The sequence below is a fragment of the Aegilops tauschii genome, chromosome 1 (assembly GCF_002575655.3).
Source record: "Aegilops tauschii subsp. strangulata cultivar AL8/78 chromosome 1, Aet v6.0, whole genome shotgun sequence".
Lineage (NCBI taxonomy): Eukaryota > Viridiplantae > Streptophyta > Magnoliopsida > Poales > Poaceae > Aegilops > Aegilops tauschii.
This window is the reverse complement of record NC_053035.3, coordinates 41,672,603-41,690,264: the sequence shown is the minus strand read 5'-3', so window position 1 is coordinate 41,690,264 and position 17,662 is coordinate 41,672,603. Positions and strand designations below refer to the sequence as shown.

General features: G+C 56.3%; 1 pseudogene; it reads left to right on the top strand.

Moving 5' to 3' along the window:
• The first annotated feature begins 208 nt into the window (after positions 1 to 208).
• On the top strand, positions 209 to 16,994 carry LOC109749676 (putative germin-like protein 2-1; annotated as a pseudogene).
• The last annotated feature ends 668 nt before the right edge of the window (positions 16,995 to 17,662 follow it).

The window sequence follows — 17,662 nt, the reverse complement described above, 5'->3', positions numbered from 1 at the left end:
ACTTGGGAATTAGAAAGCTAGTGAAGACCGTTTCCTCCATATCCACATGCGCACCAACAAAACAAACACAAAAGATCTTCCTCCATGTCCCTATATATACCGGTCTCCTCCAACCCTTTGAAGCATCACTGTGCAGCACGAGCGCAAGCAGTTCTTCTCTACCTGATCAAACACACTTGATTTAGTGTGAATCAACGTTTGCATCCAAATGGCTTCAAAGTTTTTCCTCCTTGCCCTGTTGGCTTTCTCGGCATCTCGTGCTCTTGCCTCTGACCCGGGCCAGCTTCAGGATTTCTGCGTCGCTGACAAGACGTCTCAAGGTATGTACAATTACACAGTCATACGTGCAGTGAAATGTTCCTAGTTACTTATTAGTGCCAATCCATAGTTGTTAACTGCTTGAAATATGTATATGTATATGTGCAGTTTTTGTCAATGGATTCGCATGCAAGGACCCAAAGACCGCAGTGGTAGAGGACTTCTACTTCTCTGGCCTCCACATGGCCGGCAACACAAGCAACAAGCAAGGCTCCATTGTGACTGCAGTTAACTTTGGGTGTCTCATTGGCGCGTGTTGATTATGCACCTTATGGTCAAAACCCACCGCACCTTCACCCTCGTGCAACCGAGATCCTGACAGTGTTGGAAGGCTCACTCTATGTTGGTTTCGTGACTTCAAACCCTGAGAACAAGTTGTTATCAAAAGTTTTGAACAAAGGGGACGTGTTTGTGTTTCCACAAGGCTTGATTCACTACCAGAAAAACTTGGTTTGCCGACGGCCAAATCTATGCCGACGGCACCCGTCGGCATAAATGGAGCTATGCCAACGGCCAAGGGCAGGCCGTAGGTGTAGAAAAGCCGTCGGCATAAATCCATATATGCCGACGGGGCCGTCGGCATCGACGAGGCCGTCGGGACCGCTCGAGATACGCCTACGGGGCTCGTCGGCATAGGAGCAGCCGTCGGCATAGCCCTTGCCCAGATACAAGGTCAGCGCTGACCATTTGACGACGTTGAGCCTACGCCGACGGGTGGTAACGGCGGCCGTCGGCATATCCGTGCCAGCCCTATGCCGACGGCATAGCCGTCGGCATAGACCTGGCCAATACCCCTCTGCCACGTCATCGATCCATGTGCTATGCCACGTCATCGATCCGTGGGACTGCACCTCCGTGTGTGCACAGATATGTCGACGGCTTAGCCGTCGGCATACATTTATTTAGTTTTATTTTAAATTTTGCTTTATACTACCTATGGCAAATATATGCCTACGGTATAGCCGTCGGCATAGGCCCCTGTGCCACGTCATCGATCCGTGTGCCATGCCACGTCATCGATCCGTGGGACTGCACCTCCGTGTGTGCACAGATATGCCGACGGCCTCGCCGTCGGCATACTATTTTTTTATTTTTACTTTATTTTCTCATTTTTACTTTATTTTAGTTTTTGTTTTTGCATAAGATAATTATGCCTTATCTTAAAAAACATACCCTGATTGTATATCGATTGCCCCCCGTTACGAACGTCGCTATCGCCGTGTCACGGAGGGGGGAAACGGTCGACACGGAGGGAATTCTAGTTGGTGGGGGGATTCGGGGTGTAGCTACGTCACCGAAACATCGCACGGGTCCCGACGCATATGTGAAAGTGTTCAGGCATGCGTAGACGCCCGTCTTGGGGCTCCGCGGTGTGCCCCCTGCACGCAAGGCAGTGCCGCCGTCACTTGGAGGGGGGCACCTCCCGGAGACGCGTGCCGCCTCTTGGGACATGCCACCACACCACCCCGCATGTATGAGGGCCCGGTGCGACGCTCGGGTGGCATTGCTACCCCCCAGGGCCCCCGTCCTGCCTAACCCTGTAACGTTTGACCACGGGATCTAGCCCTTTGACTTTGCACGGACGGGCTTTGAGCAGTGGACCTATCCACCCGGTTGTGTTAGGTCAGTCCATAGGAACACTTTGGAGCAACATCCGGGCCACACCCACGGCAAGATCCCCTCCGTGTAGACCCGACGCGCCCGTTTCCCCCCTCCAGGTGCCGGCGGCGGCGCCGTCCATGAGGGGGGGGGCACACCCCGGAGACGCGTGCCGCCTCTTGGGACATGCCACCACACCACCCCGCATGTATGAGGGGCCGGTGCGACGCTCGGGTGGCATTGCTACCCCCCAGGGCCCCCGTCCCGCCTAACCCTGTAGCGTTTGACCACGGGATCTAGCCCTTTGACCTTGCACGGACGGGCTTTGAGCAGTGGACCTATCCACCCGTTAGTGTTAGGTCAGTCCATAGGAACACTTTGGAGAACCATCCGGGCCAGACCCACGGCAAGATCCCCTCCGTGTAGACCCGACGCACCCGTTTCCCCCCTCCAGGTGCCGGCGGCGGCGCCGTCCGTGAGGGGGGCACACCCCGGAGACGCGTGCCGCCTCTTGGGACATGCCACCACACCAACCCGCATGTATGAGGGCCCGGTGCGACGCTCGGGTGGCATTGCTACCCCCCAGGGCCCCCGTCCCGCCTAACCCTGTAGCGTTTGACCACGGGATCTAGCCCTTTGACTTTGCACGGACGGGCTTTGAGCAGTGGACCTATCCACCCGGTTGTGTTAGGTCAGTCCATAGGAACACTTTGGAGCAACATCCGGGCCAGACCCACGGCAAGATTCCCTCCGTGTACACCCGACGCGCCCGTTTCCCCCATCCAGGTGCCGGCGACGGCGCCGTCCGTGAGGGGGGGCACACCCCGGAGACGCGTGCCGCCTCTTGGGACATGCCACCACACCACCCCGCATGTATGAGGGCCCGGTGCGATGCTCGGGTGGCATTGCTACCCCCCAGGTTCCCCGTCCCGCCTAACCCTATAGCGTTTGACCACGGGATCTAGCCCTTTGACATTGCACGGACGGGCCTTGAGCAGTGGACCTATCCACCCGGTTGTGTTAGGTCAGTCCATAGGAACACTTTGGAGCAACATCCGGGATAGACCCACGGCAAGATCCCCTCTGTGTAGACCCGACGCGTCCGTTTCCCCCCTCCAGGTGCCGGCGGCGCCGCCGTCCGTGAGGGGGGCACACCCCGGAGACGCGTGCCGCCTCTTGGGACATGCCACCACACCACCCCGCATGTATGAGGGCCCGGTGCGACGCTCGGGTGGCATTGCTACCCCCCAGGGTCCCCGTCCCGCCTAACCCTATAGCGTTTGACCACGGGATCTAGCCCTTTGACATTGCACGGACGGGCCTTGAGCAGTGGACCTATCCACCCGGTTGTGTTAGGTCAGTCCATAGGAACACTTTGGAGCAACATCCGGGCCAGACCCACGGCAAGATCCCCTCCATGTAGACCCGACGCGCCCGTTTCCCCCCTCCAGGTGCCGGCGGCGGCGCCATCCGTGAGGGGGGGGGCACACCCCGGAGACGCGTGCCGCCTCTTTGGACATGCCACCACACCACCCCGCATGTATGAGGGCCCGGTGCGACGCTCGGGTGGCATTGCTACCCCCAGGGCCCCCGTCCCGTCTAACCTTGTAGCGTTTGACCACGGGATCTAGCCCTTTGACTTTGCACGGACGGGCTTTGAGCAGTGGACCTATCGACCCGGTAGTGTTAGGTCATTCCATAGGAACACTTTGGAGCAACATCCGGGCCAGACCCACGGTAGGATCCCCTCCGTGTAGACCCGACGCACCCGTCTCCCCCCTCCAGGTGCCGGCGGCGGCGCCGTCCGTGAGGGGGGCACACCCCGGAGACGCGTGTCGCCTCTTGGGACACGCCACCACACCACCCCGCATGTATGACGGCCCGGTGCGACGCTCGGGTGGCATTGCTACCCCCCAGGGCCCCCGTCCCGCCTAACCCTGTAGCGTTTGACCATGGGATCTAGCCCTTTGACTTTGCACGGACGGGCTTTGAGCAGTGGACCTATCCACCTGGTTGTGTTAGGTCAGTACATAGGAACACTTTGGAGCAACATCCGGGCCAGACCCACGGCAAGATCCCCTCCGTGTAGACCCGACGCGTCCGTTTCCCCCCTCCAGGTGCCGGCGACGGCGCTGTCCGTGAGGGCGGCACACCCCGGAGACGCGTGCCGCCTCTTGGGACATGCCACCACATCACCCCGCATGTATGAGGGCCCGCTGCGACGCTCGGGTGGCATTGCTACCCCCCAGGGCCCCCGTCCCGCCTAACCCTATAGCGTTTAACCACGGGACCTAGCCCTTTGATTTTGCACGGACGGGCCTTGAGCAGTGGACCTATCCACCCGGTTGTGTTAGGTCAGTGCATAGGAACACTTTGGAGCAACATCCGGGCCAGACCCACGGCAAGATCCCCTCCGTGTAGACCCGACGCATCCGTTTCCCCCCTCCAGGTGCCGGCGGCGCCGCCGTCCGTGAGGGGGGCACACCCCGGAGATGCGTGCCGCCTCTTTGGACATGCCACCACACCATCCCGCATGTATGAGGGCCCGGTGCGACGCTCGGGTGGCATTGCTACCCCTCCAGGGCCCCCGTCCTGCCTAACCCTGTAACGTTTGACCACGGGATCTAGCCCTTTGACTTTGCACGGACGGGCTTTGAGCAGTGGACCTATCCACCCTGTTGTGTTAGGTCAGCCCATAGGAACACTTTGGAGCAGCATCCGGGCCAGACCCACAGCAAGATCCCCTCCGTGTAGACCCGACGCGCCCGTTTCCCCCCTCCAGGTGCCGGCGGCGGCGCCTTCCGTGAGGGGGGGCACTCCCCGGAGACGCGTGCCACCTCTTCGGACATGCCACCACACCACCCCGCATGTATGAGGGCCCGGTGCGACGCTCGGGTGGCATTGCTACCTCTCCAGGGCCCCCGTCCCGCCTAACCCTGTAGCGTTTGACCACGGGACCTAGTCCTTTGACTTTGCACGGACGGGCTTTGAGCAGTGGACCTATCCACCCGGTTGTGTTAGGTCAGTCCATAGGAACACTTCGGAGCAACATCCGGGCCAGACCCACGGCAAGATCCCCTCCGTGTAGACCCGACGCGCCCGTTTCCCCCCTCCAGGTGCCGGCGGCGGCGCCGTCCGTGAGGGGAGGCACACCCCGGAGACGCGTGCCGCCTCTTGGGACATGCCACCACACCACCCCGCATGTATGAGGGCCCGGTGCGACGCTCGGGTGGCATTGCTGCCCCCCAGGGTCCCCGTCCCGCCTAACCCTACAGCGTTTGACCACGGGATCTAGCCCTTTGACTTTGCACAGACGGGCCTTTAGCGGTGGACCTATCCACCCGGTTGTGTTAGGTCAGTCCATAGGAACACTTTGGAGCAACATCCGGGATAGACCCACGGTAAGATCCCCTACGTGTAGACCCGACGCGTCTGTTTCCCCCCTCCAGGTGCCAGCGGCGCCGCCGTCCGTGAGGGGGGCACACCCCGGAGACGCGTGCCGCCTCTTCGGACATGCCACCACACCACCCCGCATGTATGAGGGCCGGTGCGACGCTCGGGTGGCATTGCTACCCCTCCAGGGCCCACGTAGCGCCTAACCCTGTAGCGTTTGACCACGGGATCTAGCCTTTTGACTTTGCACGGACGGGCTTTGAGCAGTGGACCTATCCACCCGGTTGTGTTAGGTCAGCCCATAGGAACACTTTGGAGCAACATCCGGGATAGACCCACAGTAAGATCCCCTCCGTGTAGACCCGACGCGCCCGTTTCCCCCCTCCAGGTGCCGGCGGCGGCGCCGTCCGTGAGGGGGGGCACACCCCGGAGACGCGTGCCGCTTCTTGGGACATGCCACCACACCACCCCGCATGTATGAGGGCCGGTGCGACGCTCGGGTGGCATTGCTACCCCTCCAGGGCCCCCGTCCCGCCTAACCCTGTAGCGTTTGACCACGGGATCTAGCCCTTTGACTTTGCACGGACGGGCTTTGAGCAGTGGACCTATCCACCCGTTTGTGTTAGGTCAGTCCATAGGAACACTTTGGAGCAACATCCGGGCCAGACCCACGGCAAGATTCCCTCCGTGTAGACCCGACGCGCCCGTTTCCCCCATCCAGGTGCCGGCGACGGCGCCGTCCGTGAGGGGAGGGCACACCCCGGAGAGGCGTGCCGCCTCTTGGGACATGCCACCACACCACCCCGCATGTATGAGGGCCCGCTGCGACGCTCGGGTGGCATTGCTACCCCCCAAGTTCCCCGTCCCGCCTAACCCTATAGCGTTTGACCACGGGATCTAGCCCTTTGACTTTGCACGGACGGGCCTTGAGCAGTGGATATATCCACCCGGTTGTGTTAGGTCAGTCCAAAGGAACACTTTGGAGCAACATCCGGGATAGACCCACGGCAAGATCCCCTCTGTGTACACCCGGCGCGTCCGTTTCCCCCCTCCAGGTGCCGGCGGCGCCGCCGTCCGTGAGGGGGGCACACCCCGGAGACGCGTGCCGCCTCTTGGGACATGCCACCACACCACCCCGCATGTATGAGGGCCCGATGCGACGCTCGGGTGGCATTGCTACCCCCCAGGGCCCCCGTCTCGCCTAACCCTGTAGCGTTTGACCACGGGATCTAGCCCTTTGACTTTGCACGGACGGGCTTTGAGCAGTGGACCTATCCACCCGGTTGTGTTAGGTCAGTCCATAGGAACACTTTGGAGCAACATCCGGGCCAGACCCACGGCAAGATCCCCTCCGTGTAGACCCGACGCGCCCGTTTCCCCCCTCCAGGTGCTGCCGGCGGCGCCGTCCGTGAGGGGGGGCACACCCCGGAGACGCGTGCCGCCTCTTGGGACATGCCACCACACCACCCCGCATGTATGAGGGCCCGGTGCGACGCTCGGGTGGCATTGCTACCCCCGAGGGCCCCCGTCCCGCCTAACCCTGTAGCGTTTGACCACGGGATCTAGCCCTTTGACTTTGCACGGACGGGCTTTGAGCAGTGGACCTATCGACCCGGTAGTGTTAGGTCATTCCATAGGAACAGTTTGGACCAACATCCGGGCCAGACCCACGGTAAGATCCCCTCCGTGTAGACCCGATGCACCCGTTTCCCCCCTCCAGGTGCCGGCGGCGGCGCCGTCCGTGAGGGGGGCACACCCCGGAGACGCGTGCCGCCTCTTGGGACATGCCACCACATCACCCCGCATGTATGAGGGCCCGATGCGACGCTCGGGTGGCATTGCTACCCCCCAGGGCCCCCGTCTCGCCTAACCCTGTAGCGTTTGACCACGGGATCTAGCCCTTTGACTTTGCACGGACGGGCTTTGAGCAGTGGACCTATCCACCCGGTTGTGTTAGGTCAGCCCATAGGAACACTTTGGAGCAACATCCGGGATAGACCCACAGTAAGATCCCCTCCGTGTAGACCCGACGCGCCCGTTTCCCTCCTCCAGGTGCCGGCGGCGGCGCCGTCCGTGAGGGGGGGCACACCCCGGAGACGCGTGCCGCCTCTTGGGACATGCCACCACACCACCCCGCATGTATGAGGGCCGGTGCGACGCTCGGGTGGCATTGCTACCCCCCCAGGGCCCCCGTCCCGCCTAACCCTGTAGCGTTTGACCACGGGATCTAGCCCTTTGACTTTGCACGGACGGGCCTTGAGCAGTGGACCTATCCACCCGGTTGTCTTAGGTCAGTCCATAGGAACACTTTGGAGCAACATCCGGGCCAGAACCACGGCAAGATCCCCTCCGTGTAGACCCGACGCGTCCATTTCCCCCCTCCAGGTGCCGGCGGCGCCGCCGTCCGTGAGGGGGGCACACCCCGGAGATGCGTGCCGCCTCTTTGGACATGCCACCACACCATCCCGCATGTATGAGGGCCCGGTGCGACGCTCGGGTGGCATGGCTACCCCTCCAGGGCCCCCGTCCCGCCTAACCCTGTAATGTTTGACCACGGGATCTAGCCCTTTGACTTTGCACGGACGGGCTTTCAGCAGTGGACCTATCCACCCTGTTGTGTTAGGTCAGCCCATAGGAACACTTTGGAGCAGCATCCGGGCCAGACCCACAGCAAGATCCCCTCCGTGTAGACCTGACGCGCCCGTTTCCCCCCTCCAGGTGCCGGCGGCGGCGCCTTCCGTGAGGGGGGCACTCCCCGGAGACGTGTGCCACCTCTTCGGACATGCCACCACACCACCCCGCATGTATGAGGGCCCGGTGCGTCGCTCGGGTGGCATTACTACCCCTCCAGGGCCCCCGTCCCGCCTAACCCTGTAGCGTTTGACCACGGGATCTAGCCCTTTGACTTTGCAAGGACGGGCTTTGAGCAGTGGACCTATCCACCCGGTTGTGTTAGGTCAGTCCATAGGAATACTTCGGAGCAACATCCGGGCCAGACCCGCGGCAAGATCCCCTCCGTGTAGACCCGACGCGCCCGTTTCCCCCCTCCAGGTGATGGCGGCGGCGCCGTCCGTGAGGGGAGGCACACCCCGGAGACGCGTGCCGCCTCTTGGGACATGCCACCACACCACCCCGCATGTATGAGGGCCCGGTGCGACGCTCGGGTGGCATTGCTGCCCCCCAGGATCCCCGTCCCGCCTAACCCTACAGCGTTTGACCACGGGATCTAGCCCTTTGACTTTGCACGGACGGGCCTTTAGCAGTGGACCTATCCACCCGGTTGTGTTAGGTCAGTCCATAGGAACACTTTGGAGCAACATCCGGGATAGACCCACGGCAAGATCCCCTATGTGTAGACCCGACGCGTCCGTTTCCCCCCTCCAGGTGCCGGCGGCGCCGCCGTCCGTGAGGGGGGCACACCCCGGAAACGCGTGCCGCCTCTTAGGACATGCCACCACACGACCCCGCATGTATGAGGGCCGGTGCAACGCTCGGGTGGCATTGCTACCCCTCCAGGGCCCCCGTCCCGCCTAACCCTGTAGCGTTTGACCACGGGATCTAGCCCTTTGACTTTGCACGGACGGGCTTTGAGCAGTGGACCTATCCACCCGGTTGTGTTAGGTCAGCCCATAGGAACACTTTGGAGCAACATCCGGGATAGACCCACAGTAAGATCCCCTCCGTGTAGACCCGACGCGCCCGTTTCCCCCCTCCAGGTGCCGGCGGCGGCGCCGTCCGTGAGGGGGGCACACCCCGGAGACGCGTGCCGCCTCTTGGGACATGCCACCACACCACCCCGCATGTATGAGGGCCCGGTGCGACGCTCGGGTGGCATTGCTACCCCCAGGGCCCCCGTCCCACCTAACCCTGTAGCGTTTGACCACGTGATCTAGCCCTTTGACTTTGCACGGACGGGCTTTGAGCAGTGGACCTATCCACCCAGTCGTGTTAGGTCAGTCCATAGGAACACTTTGGAGCAACATCTGGGCCAGACCCACGGCATGATCCCCTCCGTGTAGACCCGACGCGCCCGTTTCCCCCCTCCAAGTGCTGGGTCCCGGGTCCCATGCAGACGGTAAACTAAGAATCTAAAAATGTAATAATTGAATTGATTAAAAACTCTGGTATTCATCATTGAAAATGTACAATTGCTGTGAACCTTTTAGTGCTCGGACACCGGGCCGGCTGCCCGGGCACGCCCGGTGCCCGAGCACTGAAAAGTTCACAGCAATTGTCCATTTTCTTCATATAAGTCTAATGAATACCTTAGCTTATAACGTATGGATTAGTGAACTATTTAAACAGGTCAAATTGCTTTTCCCTAGACGAGGTGGGACTATTTTTTCAAAAAAAATAGTTGCCATCTATGCCGACGGCATAGGCCTCCTATCTATGCTGACGGCCTGGCCGTCGGCATAGAGCCACCCTTATCCACTCGATGGCCCTCTCGCTGTCATGTGGGGACCACTCCTATGCCGACGGCCTGGCCTTCGGCATAGGACCACCTTATCCTCGACACCCCGGCCCTCCTCCTCCACTCGTTTCTCTGCTCGCACCCCGACCCAACTGCCGCCGCCACCCTCTCCGCGCTGTCGACGCCCCCTAGCCGCTCGCCCCGCCACCGACCGCCGCCATCTCCACCCACCCGCGCCGCGCCGCCGTCATCTCCACACCCGCACTGCCGCCGCCGCCTCCACACCCGCACTGCCGCCTCCACACCCCCAGCCTCCTCCCGACCCCACCGCCGCCCCGCCCTCCCTCCGACTGCGCGACGGCCGCCCCGACCACAACGGGTCGCGGCTCCGGCTGGCCCGCGCCCCTCCCCGACCAGCGCTGCTGCTAGCGGCGGCGGACGCCCTCCTCTGCTTCTCCGGCCAGCCCCGCCCCGCCCCGGCCCGCAAGGGCTCGACTCCGGCCGCGGGTCCGGCGCACCCTTCCCGGCCGGTTGGAGCAACTGGCCCTCCAACCGCCGCCGCCCCCCAACTGGCCCTCCAACTGCAGCTCATCACCGCCCCCAATCGCCACCGCCCCTCTCCTACGTGAGTTTTTTCTTCTTTTTTAGTGTTTTGGTACTGTTTTTAGGTGGATGAATGCATAGATGATGGAATGTATGTCATATTTGTTAGATGTAGTTAGTTTGCAAAATATTGATCAATGGATGTTATTAGCAATATGAGTTATTAAGTTGAAGTGTGAATGTTGTTATGTGATGTGTGATTATATACTTTTTGCACGGTGGTATTTTGATCATGATGGTGTTGCTACAAATCAATGATGAAATATTTATTGACACTTAACGGTCTTGCTAAAGAATACTTATTTGAGAAAAAGGGTCATGTTCATAACTTGTTCATATGGATTTCTTTTAGATGATGATGATTGTTAGATGAGGAGAGACAATGATGATTTTTTATGCTTCGATGATTTTGAGATGATGATGATGACCGATGATAGATGATTGTTAGATGATGATGTGGATGATAGATGATGATATTTTTTTATGCTTCGATGATTTTTGAGATGATGATGATGATGATGATTGTGATGTTCTAAATTTTTTTTCGCGATGGATTTTGCAGGCTTTGTGGTGTCGCATTTCATCGGAGTGACCGTTGTACGACGCGTTGGTCCCCCTGAGCATCCCTCTGCTCTTCGACTACTTCCTCTACAGCCGAGGGTGAGCTACAAGTCCATCTTTTCCATTTTTTCATATCACTAGATTTCATTCTCAAGTCAACTGGCGTAACCTAGGCGTCTCCCGTCCGAAAGGGTTGCATCGATAAATGTGCATTCAATTGCATATTTATCACCGCAGCTCTTTCGGATTGTCCAGCGTTTTCCACGGACAGCCCGAGGATGTGTAGATTGGGTATGTTCTCCATGTTCTACCCCGTTCCGAGACAGGATTTCGGCGGCGCCTCCCCATTGTTCTCCGGAGCACATTCTCTCGGCTATTTGCCGAGACGTGTATCTGGAGAACAGCGGGGAGGTGCTGCCGAAATTTTGTCTCGGAACGGGGTACAATGGAGAACGTACTCAATCTACACATCCTCGGGTGGGATTAGGACCCATCTTTACCTATTAGAGATGTAGGTGGATTAAACGCGGTAGAAACTGAAAATTTGATGTGATTAATTTAAATGAATCCTTAATTATGTTGTGTGGCTTGCAAAAAAGCAGAGGATGGCAGATAATCAGTGGATGTACAGTGGTTTTATCCGTCGGAATCGAGTAACATCAGAGTGGATCGCGAAAATCGATGTCTATTTGAAGGAGATATTCCGTCGTCCAATGAGAATTATCCCACCATGCCCCTGTGCGAGATGTGCCAGACGTCACCGTAGAAATCAGACGGACATGAGTGAGCACCTTCGCACGCACGGATATATGCCAAACTTTGACATGCCGCCGATAAACATAGCCAAGCAGGTCCGTTGTAGAGAGGAGGTGATGCGACAACGCATCGATGGATATGAGGACGACGGGGTCAGGGACATGCTAGATGATGTCATTGTTGCAGAAACGGGAAATGCGACACCTTCAGAGAATGAATCGGAGGAGCCGGAGGCAACCGCAAAGACCTTCTTGGAGGTCTTGGCCTCGTCGAAGAAACCTCTTTATGCGGGGGCGAAAATATCTCAGCTGGATGCCATCTCGCATCTAATTGCAGTCAAGGCTGAGTACGGCTGTAGCCAGAAATGCTTCGAAGCATTCTTGGGAGTATGGGCTAACAGCCTCCCTGAGGGTCATGAACTGCCGAAAAGCATGTACGATACAAAGAAAATCATGAAGGCACTCTCTATGGACTATGAGAAAATAGATGTTTGCCCGAAGAATTGCCTTTTGTTTAGGCACGAGTATGCGGATGACAAGTACTGTAGGCAGTGCGGTTCGTCTCGGTACATTGATGTGGTCGGTGAGGATGGTGAGAAAAAGCAGCTAACCATCCCCGTTAAGGTTCTTCGGTATCTTGAATTTATAAAAAGATTGCAGTGCCTTTTCATCACGAAGGAGTCTGCCAAAATGATGAAGTGGCACAAGGAAGGTATAAGGTACAATCCAAAAAAATCGTACATCCATCGGAAGGGGAAGCATGGAAGTCGTTCGATGAAGAATACCCCGAGGAAGCAGCCGAGGCTGGGAATGTCAGAATAGCCATATCAGGTGATGGGTTGAATCCATATGGTATGTCGTCCAATCCGTACAACTGCTGGCTCGTGTTTGTAATTCCACTCAATCTTCCTCCCGGTGCCCTAATGCAACGCCAGACCATGTTTCGCTCATCATTCCGGGGCCTGATTATCCGTGGAAGCAATTGGGTGTGTTTATGCAGCCGTTGGTGGATGCTTTGCACCATTCTTGGTACTTTCTGACGTTGACATACGACCGGGATCTGCAGAGAAATTTCTTGATGAAAGTTTGGTTGCACTATTGCATGCATGACTTTCCCGGCTATGCTTTATTCTGCGGATGGTGTACAAGTGGGAAGATGCCATGCCCAGTGTGCATGCAGGCTCTGCGAATGATTTGGCTGAGTAAGGGTGGCAAGTATGTAGCCTTTGACCTGCATCGACAGTTCCTCCCTCCAGACCATCCAGACAGGGAAGACAAGAAGAACTTCACGAAAGGCCGGGTTGTTCATGAAGTAACCGAGATTCCAACATTTTTGGGAGCAGATGTTCTTGCTCAGCTAAAAGCTCTCCAGCCTAAATTCAAAGGCAAAGGCAAAGGCAAAGCCAAAGGCTTCGAGGGATATGGTGAGACGCACAACTGGACTCACATTACCCCCTTCTCACAGCTTCCCTATTTCAAGGACCTCAAACTTCCTTACAATATCGATGTGATGCACACCGAAAAGAATGTGGCAGAGTCCCTTTTCCACACGATCCTCAATATTCCTGATAAGACAAAGGATAACGTTAAAGCTAGAGCCGATCAACGTTAAACGAAGACGCTGACGACGAGGAAGAGCCTCCACCTCCGTCAGACAACGAAGATGATATGATTGATAGTGATGATGAGACGGACCGAGAAAGAGGTTACAACAGTGATGATTCATATGGTTTCTAGCAGATGTACGTGTCAAGTCTTTTTTTTCTATAGTTTAGGAATATGCCTTTTATGCATTTTTATTAATGTGTTTATTATCATGCCTTTTCCTTCATTTCATTAACTTACTAATTGCTTATTCTCTTTTCAATGCAGGTTCGTGGAACATGGGCAAGGGGAAGGCCGACGGCGTGGGTTTCCTACGCAAGGTCGTTGGCCTGCCTAGTCGGAGTGGTCGAGCACGTAATCCTCCCCCCCGGCTACTTGATGATGACTCCTCACAGGGAGGTCGAGGGAGAGGTGCCCCTAGAGGAGGAGGGGGCGGGGGGAGAGCCCCTAGAGGGCGAGGTGGTGGGGGGAGAGCCACTACAGGGGGGTCGCGGCCAGAAAGAGCGCACCCTCACCGACTTAGGGGTGTTGTCTTCGAGGCCATCCTCTAGTGAGGTACCCTCCTCTAGTGAGGTACCCTCCTCTGGTGAGGAGGAGGACGAGGCAGGCGAGGAGGAGGAGGTTCGGGATGGGGCCGAGGAGGAGGTGGAGGAGGAGGACGAGGAGGAGGAGGATGAGGAGGAGGTTGGGGAGGGGGAGGCAGGCGAGGGGGAGGGTGGTGGCGGGGATGATGGTGCTGGCGGGGAGGGGGTTGACAACAAGGGGTGGCTGCGTGGTAACGCAAAGCTACCAAAGCAGGTTCCTGCTACTGAGGAGCAGAAGTGGCTCATTGAGCCCACGGGGAAAGACTAAGTGCCACTTTATAATAATTTCATTATTTTGCTTGTCACATGCTCATTCCGGTTGTTATTTATTTTGCTTGTCACATGCTAACAGTTCATTCTTTTGCAGCAACTGGATATATTCTAAAGGGGTCCGTATTCCCAACGGCCTCATCACCGTCTTGCTGAAGTTACACTGGCCGGGGTTGTACTGTCCGGATCCAGTCAGGCACCCGGACCATCGGGTCTTGGCCACGAGCTGGGAGCACTGGGAAGCAGCCCTCCACGCGGACCATGGGACCCATGCCAAGGCCATGATCACCACTTTCTGGGTGAGTTCTCTTCAGAAGCACAAGTCCATTCTAGTTTCATGAATGATTTAACTCATGGCTTCTTCCATTCTTGTTTCATGCATGATTGTAGAAATTCTATCGAGTTCTTCCGGAGCACAGGGCCAGAGAGGACCAGATCGTGCTGCGCCAATGCAAGAAGAAGGCCCGCCAGATGTAGTACGAGGTGCACTATGTGGCCATCTCGACATACCATCACGACTATCTTGGTGTGAAGATGACCAAGGAAGACGCGCGGAGGATGAGCATTACCTTGGAGAGGGACGAGTTCTTGAAGGTAAGTATAAAAGATTTTTCATTATGCTTTCATTACCTTGTGGTACATTTCACCGTTTCGTGTTGACATGCCATTATGCTTTCATTATGTAGGTGTTACCAAATTGGTGTTATGGAAAAGACGAATCCTGGGCGGCATTGGTGGATCTTTGGTGTGATGAGGCTGGAGCCTGGGCGGCTATGAGAGTCAAAAACAAGGCTAACCGAGGGAAGGAGGGAGTACATGCTCAGGGAAACCGAAACCACTATCTCCACAAGGCAGTTAATGTATGACTAACCCCATTAAACATTCTTCTTCTTCTATTTACCATCACTTTCTTATGTATGACTGACCTCTGTTTGGTGGTGCAGGAGGAGAAACTGAAGCGGCCGCTCTCACACATGCAGGCATGGGAGATCGCCCATACGCGGAAGGACCCCAAGCCTGGCGAGCCCAAGTACTACGGCAAGAAGGCCGCGCATAGGAAGAAGGCCTACTCCGATGGGTATCTGGCGTTACATCCTGACACACCTGACCCCATTGCGGCGGATCTGGACGAAAGGGTGGTGGTGGGCATGGGGCCGAAGGAGCACGGTCGGGAGGCGGTTCTCGATGCTGTGATCACTCCTACTATCTCCTACACACAGCTCCGTCGGATCGACCCGACCCTGAGCCAGCGCACGAGCACGCGCATGAGCAGTGCACCGTCACTGTCCCTCTTTCAGGAGCAGCAAACTGTAAGTATTTTCCCTTTTATCTTCATTGCTCCCTTTATTTTCCGCATTTAGTAGTTTTATGAGTCTCATCATGTCATACTGTAGGCCTACATGGAGTACACATGCCAGGAGACCATGGCGTGGCAAGACCGCCTTCATGCATACCATCAGCAGCGGGATCGCGAGATGCAGCACGCTTTTCAGGAAATTGCGTCCGGCAGGTGTCCTCATTGGCCATCAGCAGAGGGTCCTCCAGCACAACCAGTGCTGCGGACCTTTGAGGAGTTTGTGGCACAGAACGCTGGCCCCTCGCCGGTTAGTTCATCCCCAATCAATTCACCCAAAGCATGTCATGCCTTTCAACACAGTCTTTTATCCCGTTAATATATCTTTTCAACATCCAGGGAACAGGTGCATCTACCATTGGCGGTGGTCTTCGCAGCACTCCCGAGACACGGAGCCCGACCACTCCGATCCACGGAGGCGGAGGCGGACGTGGAGGCAGTCTTGGCGGTAGCGCTGCCGCTAGCAGTGACGACCTGGGCTTCGGCGGTCTTGGCGGTGACGACCTCCGCGATGCTCGACGTCCTGGCGCTTAAGCCTTTCGGGCATATTGTGGCGGTTCTCGATGCTATGATACTTATATGCTTGTGATGTTTCTTATCTTATTGTTGTTTGTGAGATTCTTATATGCTTGATGGTGATGATACTTATATGTTTATGCTTTGCGATGCTTCTTATGATGTGTGATGATGAATTTGTTGTGTGATGCTGCTCCTTATTGTTACGTGATGCTGCTTCTTATATATGCTGTTTGTTATATATGTTGTGTATATTCAAATGAATTGAGCTGAAAAGAAACAGAAAAAAGAAAAAAAAACTGGACAGAAACTATGCCGACGGCTTAGCCGTCGGCATAGGCCTGGCGTGAGCTCCCAGTGGCCGACACGTGGCACGTCTATGCCGACGGCCTAGCCGTCGGCTTAGTTTGGCCGTCGGCATAGACGTGCCCCAGGAGCGCCCAGTTTCTGACACGTGGCATGTCTATGCCGACGGCCTAGCCATCGGCATAGTTTCAAACTAAGCCGACGGCTAGGCCGTCGGAATAGACATGCCCCATGCTGAACGGCGTCTAGCCATGTGGCGAGAAGCTATTGGGCAGCACTTGACGGCGGCCGCCGTTAGGCGATGACGTTGCCGACGGCCAGGGCCGTCGGCATAGATGTACGGCCACCGTCGGCATAGGGTCTATGCCGACGGCTTTTCTATGCCGACGGTCATCCTGGCTACGCCGACGGATATTTTGCCGACGGCGCTATGCCGACGGGTGCCGTCGGCATAGGCCTGCCCCGACAGCTAGTCATGGCTATGCCGACGGCCCTGGCCGTCGGCATAGGGTGCGATTCCGGTAGTGATTCACTTTCAGTTTAACATTGGAAACAACGAAGCGATAGCCATTGCGGCGCTGAGCAGCAAGAACCCCGGTGTGATCACCATAGCCAATGCAGTTTTTGGATCCAAGCAAACCATCTCAGATGATATCCTAGCCAAAGCCTTCCAAGTGGACAAGAACATCATAGACCATATCCAAGCTCAATTCTAGTTCGACACATCAGGTGGTTTGATTCATTTGTTCCTTAACTAAACATTTATTTTGTGTGTTTCTTTATAATACAATTCTGTTGTATGGTTATGTTAATCAAGTTTATATTAAAGGAATATTCTCTTTTCTGCTGGATATTATTTCCTTGGTCATCTCCATTGCTAAAAGTAAACTTCCTAATAAGTCGTGGGCTAACTTAACTGCAAACTGGGAGAAGTAGCATTACGGTTTCTTCGCTTTTGTTCAAGTCACTTTGTAAACATAAAAATGAAGTGCTGATGTGCTCAATCTATTCTTCATCGAGAATTTAAGTCACTTTGTAAACATAAAAAGAAAGTGCTCAAGTGCTCAATCTATTATTCATCGAGAATTTTGAAATGGACCCTAAGAGGTAAGAGGGAGAATCAAATCCTTGCCGTCAGTTGATCGAGGGTGAACTCGGCTACACGGAACACTAAGTATGCCAAGTTAGACATTTAATGCGCTCTCTCTCTCTCTCTCTCTCTCTCTCTCTCTCTCTCTCTCTCTCTCTACTATGTTTATATGTTATACATCATCTTACAAGGTGACATGGTTTGCAGAAGAATATATTTTCCGCGTGCACTGTTACACCAAATCACAAGTAAATATTTAACAAATACTCACATGTATATTATGAACAATTTTTC